The sequence below is a fragment of the Pteropus vampyrus genome, unplaced genomic scaffold, assembly GCF_000151845.1.
Source record: "Pteropus vampyrus isolate Shadow unplaced genomic scaffold, Pvam_2.0 Scaffold42, whole genome shotgun sequence".
Classification (NCBI taxonomy): domain Eukaryota; kingdom Metazoa; phylum Chordata; class Mammalia; order Chiroptera; family Pteropodidae; genus Pteropus; species Pteropus vampyrus.
The window spans coordinates 3,912,637-3,920,858 of record NW_011888823.1 but is presented as its reverse complement, the minus strand read 5'-3'; the positions used below and the strand labels follow the sequence as shown (position 1 = coordinate 3,920,858).

General features: G+C 39.6%; 1 protein-coding gene across 1 annotated transcript in view; it reads right to left on the bottom strand.

Moving 5' to 3' along the window:
- Positions 1-7,983, bottom strand: part of LOC105291073 (C-X-C chemokine receptor type 2) — a 14,384-nt gene extending 6,401 nt beyond the window's left edge. The window contains exon 1 of the mRNA XM_023529716.1: positions 7,959-7,983. The gene's annotated coding sequence lies outside the window, so the exon portion shown is untranslated. The remainder of the gene's footprint in view (positions 1-7,958) is intronic.
- Between the last annotated feature and the right edge of the window lie 239 nt (positions 7,984-8,222).

The window sequence follows — 8,222 nt, the reverse complement described above, 5'->3', positions numbered from 1 at the left end:
GATCACTGTATCTCATGTACCTAGAAGGCATTTTAGCATTTAGGGTGCAATAAAAAATTGTTGAAAAAAGATGGATTATATCGCTAGAGACTAGGAGACCCACAAGTGACTTGCCTTCTGTTTATATCACCTCCGGCCTCTGGGAAATAAAACTGGAGGGGAAGTTGACTTCACCATGACTGTAAGAAATTACTTAGCAGAGCATGAGACCCCAGCCTACACCTAGAAACAAGCAAAAGAGAAAAAAAAAATAATCTACTCCTGGTGACCAGGAGTTGTAGTTGCAAGATCAGTCCAGGAGAGGGCAGCATTATCTTCAAATTGAACCAAACAACTTGGATGGGAGGGGTGAAATAATCCAGATGGAGATACCCTGTACCCCACAGACGTTAGATTAGGCAGCCAACACCTAGCATCTAACACTGCACTTAAAAGTTTGTAAACCTTTTCCATTCCCCGCTTAAGGTCCTTCCAGATTAGAGTTTAGCAAGTGTCAGACTGTGAGTACAGTTTGAGATGAGCAGTCGAAGTTTATCACCCACTTATGTCACTCAACTAGTCGCTGGCTTCAAGCACTTCATAGTCCTGTGGTCATCCTGCTTTTCTAGCCCACAGACCCTTCCTCCAGACCAGTGTGAATCCACGCTTTCAAACAGCACTTTGGGGTACTCTCAGCAAAGTAGTTAAGAGGTATATGTAAGAGAACTGAAAATCTTTTCCATTTTCTTATAGCTCAATTTTTGGTCCTCCAGCACATAGTCAGCTCGGGCTGCCATCACAAAATGCCATGGACATAGTGGCTTAACCAACAGCTATTTGTTTCTCAATTCTGGAAGCTGGAAGCATAAGACTAGAGTATCGGCTAGGCTAGGTTCTAGGTGAGGGCTCTCTTCCTGGCTTGCAGACAGTTGCCTTCTGTGCAGCCATGTCCTCACATGACATAAGGATGCAAATATCGTCATGGGGCTCCACCTTTATGACTTCACTTAAACCTAATTGCCTCCCAAAGGCCACACCTCCAAATACCATGACATTGGAGGTTAGGGCTTCAACATGTGTATTTTGAGGTGACACACTCAGTCCATAATAAGCACCACATCACAGTTTAAGTAGAATGGTTTCCTTCCCCTATAGCACCCTCTTACATATTCACGAGGTAAAGTTCTAGCAAGTTCTAACAAACTTCTGTCTTCGTGAAGTCTTGTTTGTTTTCTCTTACACGCAGCCAACTGCACCAAGTTCTACCCTATGTGGCCCAACCCGCATAGCCAACATTCTGACGGACATGGCTGCTAAAGTAGTAGCCTTGGTTGCAGTGAAAATAAACTGTATGAATGGTTACCTGGGGGTGCAAGGCTTAGAGATGGGAACTGGCAGATGAGAGACAGGTGGGAAGAAGACTTTTCATTAACAGCTTTTAATGTTTGGTTTTTTTTTTGAAACATGTGAAGTGGTCCCTGTTACAAGTTTTTAAGTATAAATATAATTTTAAAATGTTAAAAACTAATAATTTAAACAAGGGGATGGGAAGAATGCGGTGCTGCTGAGCATCCTCCTTTAAGCTCTGTCATCTGCAGTTGTATGTCTTTTGGCTGCTCTGTCTCAAACCCACCCCTCTACCCCTCTTACCCCTCCCCTCCCACCAGATAGCCAAAGAGGCCGGCAGCCAGTTCCAGGAAGCATACGGCTGGGCCTAGGCTTAGAGACCTGCCGCTTCTCTTAGTTTCCTCTACTCTAGACCCTTGACGCCAAATCGGCTCACCCTGGACTCTCTTGGTCTTTGTCTCTTTCCTGTCACTGCTCTGTCTAGCTGCCTACACTCTCAGTCCTTCCACTGGGATCCAGGGTGCCCTGGCCTCTCCTCATCGCCCACTTGCCTCCATTGTTTCCAGATGTAATTCCAGATAACTCCAGAAACATGCTCCCGCGCTCTCCTAGACGCCAAAGAAAGCTCAGTCCTGGGCTTTAATCTCACTCCTGTAGTGAATTCTCATTGACTTGTGTTGGCTATTAAAATCTGCCTGTGTACCCTGGGAACATCCCCATTTTCTCTCTTTTAAATTAAGGCCTGTGACTTGACCATACATAGATCCAGCTTCCTGCTAAAATTACTTCTAATCCCAATGCCATGGATGCAATCAGCTTGCGAGTGAGTTTCTTTGGCTGCACAGGATTGGTTTCTTTGTTCGTCCATTTATTTATTTGTTTGTTTGTTCATTTAAGTTAGAATTCATTCTCAACTTTTAAAAATTTAGAATTCTTCATATAAAAAAAAAGTCTGGGTTTCTATGCCCTCCTCTAAAATTTGGAAGATCTGACAATACTGAATCTATGGCAAAAATCAGCTAAAGTTTGTGCAGAGAAGAGATCCTAGAAATAGAGCCACATTCACACCATCATTTGATTTTGAACAAAAGTGTCAAAGCAATCAAACGGGAGAAGGAAATTTTATCAACAAAAGGATCCTGGAATAACTAGATATGAGAAAAATACAAACCTTGACCCCCGTATCATACACAAACATTGTTCTGAGAAGAATCATAGGCCTAAAGGTAAAGGCTGAAACTGTAAAGCTTTTAGAGGAAAACATAGATGAGTATCTCCATAACTTAGGGGTAAGCAAAAAAATTCTTAAACAAATCAAAGAGTGTAATAACTATTAAAAAATTTTTGTTAAATTAGACTTTATCAAAATAAAAAATTTCTGTTCATCAAAAAGACACTATTCAAAAAAAAAAGGAATAGAACTATTAGAAACTATTAGAACTATTACAATAGAAAACTATTGTAAAATATCTATCTGACAAAGAACTGGCATCAAGGACATATTAAGAACTCCAACAATAATAAAAATAAATAAATAAATAACAAGAAGCATGCCCAAAAATGGGCAAAAGATTTAAACAGACACTTCATGAAAGAATGTATACGAATGCCCAATATGTATGTGAAAAAAATAGTAAATATCATTGGTCATCAGAGAAATGCAAATTAAAATCACCATGGAAATAGCACTACACAATCACCGGAATAACTAGAAATGAAAAAGAACAGTAATTTCAAGCGCTGGAGCAACCAGGACTCTCATGGGTTGCTGGCAAAAAAGTAAAATGATGTAACCACTTTAGAAAAAGATCTGGTAGTTTCTTATAAAACTAAATATACTCTTACTCTATAACCGAGCAATTTCACTCCTAAGAACATATCCAAAAGAAATGAAAATATGTGCAAAAATATTGATAATTTTATTCATAATAGGCAAAAACTAGAAACAGCCCAGGTGTCCATCCATCAGAGGATAAACAAACTGTGATATATTCATACGGTGGACTACTTCTCAGCAATACAAAGGAATGAATTACCGATATACTCCACAACCTGGAAATATCCTTAAAAATTAATGCTGAAAGAAGTCTTACGCAAAAGAATGCAACTGTGCGATACCACTTTTATGAAGTTCTAGAACAGGCAAAGCAATTCTAGAATGGAAAATTCCTCTCTAGGGGTTTCAGAAGCGAAGATAAGCTGGGTTGGGACATGGGGAGATTTTTAGGGATGATGATAATGTTTTCCATATTAACGGGGGTTGAGATGATACAGGATCATATACTTGTCAAAACCTAGTGAATATACACTTAAAATTTGTGCATTTCATTGTATATAAATTTTACATAGAAATAAAAAACTATAAACAAATCTTGATCTCTAGTCAATGTTGTATATACTGTTATGTTTAGGGAGAAGTCTACTGTTGTCTGCAATTTACTCTGAAACATCAAAAAAGTAATATGAATGAATGGATAAAGTGATGACTAGATACATAGCTATGGGAAAAGCAAGTCAAATGTTAATGGCAGAGTCTAGGTAGTAAGTACGCAGGCATAAGCTGTATAATTCTTTCAACTTTGCTGTATGTTTGAGATTCTTCACTATAAAATGTTGGGGAGGGGGAGCAGCTGGCTCTCAGCTTTGGCTGACTCCTTTAAACAGGGTGTACACCCCCCAGTTTGCCATATTCCCTCCCCATCCTTATTGCTTCACACCCACACCGCGTCACTCATTTACATTACCTACACCCTTCTATCCAGGGATCTTTTATCCTAGACACATGTGGCATATCCAAACAATTGGTAAATAAATCTCTGAAAGAGGCAGAATAGCGTTGTGCCAGTCCCACCACTTAGCAGTTTTGTGATCTTGGGCAAATTAATTCACCCCTGAGCCTCAGTTTCCTCATCTGTAAGATGAAGTAAAATGACGAATTCAGTGTCTAGCACACTGTGAGCACCAGATAAATGTTGACTATTACTTCACAGTTTAACATATTGACTTTGTAAATGTAAACAAATAGAGTGATGACTGATTTGCACAATAAGAAACTCTCCAGAGTTTAGACTCACAGGGAAAATTGTGTGAACACTAATTTCCTGGAAATTGCCATATGTGCTGGCTCTAAATGTCCTCTCACATAGGAAAAGTTATATTTATCCAACAGATATTTAACAAGCACCTACTACCACAAATACCACCAGTACTGCAGGGAAGAAAGAATACTTGATTTGGGTCTTGCGGGATGAATAGGAGTTTTCCAGGTAGACTTAGGAAAGGTGGGCTGTCCAGGCAGGGGAAAAAAAAAAAAAAAACAGTATATGCAAAGGCACTGAACAATGAAAAAGCAATGGGATCCTCAGATTTGACAAATACTTGGTATTATTAGATTCCAGGGAAGATAAGAGATGAGACTGGGAAGAGAGGTAGTGCCCCAGTCACTCCCTGTTTGGGTTTTACGTTGTAGATAAAGAACAACTGGCACGTTTTAGGAAAATATTTCTACAGCGGATAGGGCTAGATTGACAGGAGGAGAAGGACCTGAGGCAGGGAGACCAGCTAAGTACTAGTGCTGCCCGTTGCTCAGAAGAACTGCATGGAACACTTGTTGAGCATACATCTTCTAGGGCCCCACCCCAGGTGTATTGAATCCGTGCCCGAGGAAGGGCCTGGGATTCTAGATGATTAACAAGCATCCCCAGTTTTTCAACAAGCTACTCTCAAACAAGAGTCCAAGAGATTGCGGCCACCATCCTCATTACGGTATGATTTAGAAGAAAAAATTCTACATAATATGGCAAGGGGTGGCATGTGGGGGTGATAACTTCCTGGCTTGACCACATAGATAGCTGTACCGTTGACCAGTATAGGGAATGCAGGAGAAAGGTCGAGTCTAGGGAGAGGAGTTAATAATTTCTGCTTGACCAGAATGAATCAACATCTGGAGTGCCAGCATGTCTCAATGGTGGTAACAGCCATGGCTGGCTGAGGTCAGCCCGGGAAAGACTATGGCGTGAGAAGGGAGGAGAGTCCTAGCTCCCAAATGCACTGACTTTCTCTTGTGCTTCTCACATAAATCTATAACTTGAATGTCTCACATCTTCCAACTATGTTAAATTATAATCAAGACAATGAATTACACGCATAAAGTTTAGAAAGAGACAAACAGAAAACTAAACATTCCCTAGGTCTCTGAAACTCAGATACATGGCAGAGTCAAGCTGCCTCCTGCCTTTTGACACAATCCAGGGACAGAGCTGGTGACAGCCCCCAGAGGAAATCCATATCTCATGTATTTATTCCTTTTGTCCTCTTGATGCTATTTAAGAAATAAACAGTTTCCCTTTAAAGATGGTCCTCTTAAAAATACAGAGATGGCATATGGAATGTACTAATTGTCAAAAAACTTGAGTAACTTAACCACTCAAAGACTCTTTTTCTTCTTGTGTAAAATAAAGATGATAACTGCTGTAAAGAACGAACGAGAAAATACATTTTAAAATGTGTCCAAAACTCTGCTCAGGTCTGTAAAGAATAGAACCCCACCCCTACTAGCTCAAGTCCAAGGAGAGTTTATGGAAATGATAACAAACAATCTGGCCAACTCACAAGAACAAAAAAAGGAAGTACAGTCTGCCATTTAGGGATCCGAGCTCAAAACCTGGCATCGCCCCTCTGCAGTATGCTCTTAGGGATCACATGATCTGCCATCTTGGCTTTTGCCTAGAGGTCTACACATTTCCACAAGGCACACACTGCAGTTGTCTATCCACTATCCATTCCCTTTCCTTCCTCACCAAGGGGACTTCAATTTGATGAGGATGTTCTAAGCCAATTATGACAATCTGTTGTCTATTCTGCCCCATTCCCTTACACCTAGCAGTGGCCATGTATATTGTTCTGGCAAAAGAGGCTTAAGGAGAAGACTGCTGGGAACTCCAGGAAAGCTGTTGCTTTTCCTGACAAAAAGCAAAGATGCTACTTGGTGACACCTGTTTCTTTTTCTTCCTTTGGTTGTGATAGCCAGAGCTGCAGCAGCCATCGTGGGACCATAAGAAAAAGGCTAAAAGAATCACATCGAGGTCTCTCACCCTTGGATATATATATAGAATGATACTATTTGTGTTAAATATGTGTGTATATCTCCATGTGAATATATGAATGTAAATGAATTAAAGAGCCCAAAAGGACAGACCTTAATCAGATAATAGCGATTACTTCTAAGGAAGTGCCTACAATGTAATCATATATGGTTCATCCAATTAATAAGCAGAAAAGGATAAAATTTTAATAAAGATTAATCTACAAAGTAATAGAGAAAACATAGAAGAATTTTTAATTTTGACGTAACAATCAGCTTTCCTAGTACTATGCCTGTTTTAAAAACCATAAAGGAAAAGATTGAGAAATTTGACACGAAAATGTAAAATCTATATATGGCAAAGCAAACCAACAGCATAGCTAAAAGACAAGTAACAAAACAGAAAAAAAATACTGCAGCATGATAAAGAGTAATATTATTAAATTATGGATTATTTAGAAATAAATAATAAAATTACAAGCCAAATAGAAAGTGAGTAAAAGGCATAAAGAAGCACTCCATAAAAGAAGACATGAAAGTGACCAAAAATCATATTCAAGATTTTCAACCTCGGTAATAACTACAGACAAGCAAATTAAAATGAGATGTCATTTTTCATTTAGACTGACAGGATTAAAAAGGCTTATAATAGCCAGTTGTTGGCAAGAGTGTGAGGCAACAAGCACCCTAACATTTTGTTGACGGAAGCCTGGTCTTCTGGAAGGCAATTTGGAGATAGGTATCAAAACTTGAAATGTGCATACGCGTTGCCCTCCTCTAAGAATTTATTTTAAGAAAATAATGGCGTAAGTGTACAAAATTGTATGACCAAGAATGGTCATTGTACTGAAAACTTAGAAACAGCCTAACTGCTCATCAGACAGATTTTGTTAAAGAAATGTATAGGACTCAGACGGGTTATGGAGACCAGGCAGGAGTTATGAGAGATAAGAAATCTTTGCACATGACACAAAGGAGATAATGTTAAAGTGGGAAAAACAATTCATTCAATCCCACATGTACAGTGACCCTTTGGTTTAATATGGAACCTACTGGCAAGGCAGAAGCTCATCATTAACAATTGTTATCTCCGTGGGGTAGAATTTCAAGGGAAACTTTCTATATTATTTAAATTTTCTGCAAAGGGCATGTGTTACTTATGTGATAACCAAAGTTCTTAAGGGTTTCATTTTTAAAAAGTAAAAAAGAAATACATTGTTTATACTGTCCTTTAAAGGATTTCTGCACATATTCTTCCATTCAACAAATCCTAACAGTTTATTATGTGGAAGGTGGTACCTCGGGGATTGAGGTGAATACAAAAGATAGACCTGAGCTCTGGGAACCTCCCTGACACCAAATAAATACCATCACTGGACACACCCCACGCCTTCCTCCTTTGCTCCTACCACAGTGGAGTTGCTGTCCCCCGGCCACCTCAAAGCCAGTCTTGTGCCCTAAAGTCCATCTTCCGACCATTTTCTCAGGATCCTCACACTATTATCATCTTTGCTCTCTTTATCATCAAGTCTTATCTCGTGCAGCCTACCTGTGGGCAATGAAAACTGCTCAGGTCTCCTCCATACTAATGGATTGGGGGCGGGGGGCGGAATAAGTTCTGGACAGAGTTATTTGAGAGGAGGGAGAAGGAAGGGGAGGGGAGAAAATAGGAAGAAAAGAGGCCTCTTGAGCATATTCTTCATTCTTAACATTCTTAAAGAAATATGCTAGCTTGACTATAATAAAAACATAACAAAGAAAGCAGTATGAAAGCATGACTCCGAGACAGGCAGAGAAGGTGCTCTCTCTCCTT